The 1,552-nt window shown below is 40.3% G+C and overlaps 1 pseudogene; it reads left to right on the forward strand.

Annotated features, from left to right (window-relative positions):
• Positions 1-201: 201 nt before the first annotated feature.
• On the forward strand, positions 202-570 carry LOC102876389 (annotated as a pseudogene).
• Positions 571-1,552: the final 982 nt, after the last annotated feature.

A 1,552-nucleotide genomic window follows, 5' to 3' on the forward strand; every position in this document is an offset into this window, starting at 1 on the left:
TTCCTTTCCCTTGCTGGCCTTTCTTTCTCTCTCTCTCTCTCTTTTTTTTTGCCTTTGTGAATTACAGGCAACTCAATGGCAGACAACAACAACAGCAATAACAACATTCTGACTCGGTGGCCTGTGGAGTCAGTGCGCACCGTGTCCATGGAGAGAGGCTGAGGGCTGGGAGCTCTAGCTTGAGGCACCCGGGAGGCTAAGATGTCAGCTCCCCTAGTCTGAGTCACTGTCTGGGCTGTCAGCCAGAGGAAGCTGCACCTGACACCTTCAGCAGTACACGAGATAAAACAGCTTCTTAAAGATAAGCCTGAACATGTAGGTGTGAAAGTTGGTGTTCGAACCAGAGGTTGCAATGACCTTTCTTATACTTTAGATTACACAAAGACAAAAGGAGATTCTGATGAAGAAGTTGTTCAAGATGGAGTCAGAGTGTTCATCGAAAAGAAAGCACAACTCACCCTTTTAGGAACAGAAATGGACTGTGTAGAAGACAAATTATCCAGTGAGTTTGTGTTCAATAACCCAAATATCAAAGGAACGTGTGGCTGTGGAGAAAGCTTTAACATCTGAACTCTCAGGACCCTTCATGCTGCCGTGACCTGCAGGGATACCTGCAGAAACCTTGGGCCTACTGAAAAATTGTGACTGTCATGTTGTTAGATTTATAATGTATTGCTATCTTCTGAGAAAAATAAAGGAAACATGTGAAAAGTAAAAAAAACCAAAAACTCAAAAAACAAAAAAACCCCACATTCTGACTTATTTGGTTTTTAAATGATTTGGTGTCATCTTCCTCTGATCACACAACTTCTTGGACTAATTATAAGTTTCCCCCTCCCCAAATCAAGCAGGAGCAAACAGGTTTAATGTGCTGCTTAATAATGTGGATTAATCATGTGTCATCTGAGCTCTGATGATCATGTTATCTCTGTTGTACAAAAAAGAGGCACAGGTAAGGATTAACCTTACTGATGATAAGTATAGATTTTGTATGAGCCTAATTAAGTGTTCTGGGATTCTCATTGATCTCAATGTTACTCATAGTTTGTTGTGATCCACACAGTCAAATGCCTTTGCATAGTCAATGAAACACAAATTGACATCCTTCTGTTATTCTCTGCTTTCACCCAAAGTAAATCTGATACCAGCAATGATATTTCTTGTGTCACAGTCTCTTCTAAACACAGCTTGAACTTCTGGCAGTTCTCTGTGGATGTACTGTTCTAGCTGCTTTTAGAAAGATGTACATCAAGGTTGTATCTTTTCTCCATCCTTGTTCAATCCATATACTAAGGAAATAATTTGAGAAATTAGTCTTTCTGAAGAGGAATGTGACATCAGCATTAGGGAAAGACTCATCAACAACCTGCATTATGCAGACTACACAACCTTGGTTGCTGAAAGTGAAAAGGACTGAAACGCTTGCTGCAGAAGATCAAAGACTGCAGCCTTCAGTATGGATTATATTTCAATATCAAGAAAACAAATGTTCTCACCACTAGGCCAATAGGCAACATCATGACAGATGGAGAAAAGGTTGAAGTTGTCAATG

This window comes from Elephantulus edwardii, unplaced genomic scaffold, assembly GCF_000299155.1.
Source record: "Elephantulus edwardii isolate Elephantulus edwardi_28Jun2011 unplaced genomic scaffold, EleEdw1.0 scaffold00176, whole genome shotgun sequence".
Taxonomy (NCBI): Eukaryota; Metazoa; Chordata; class Mammalia; order Macroscelidea; family Macroscelididae; genus Elephantulus; species Elephantulus edwardii.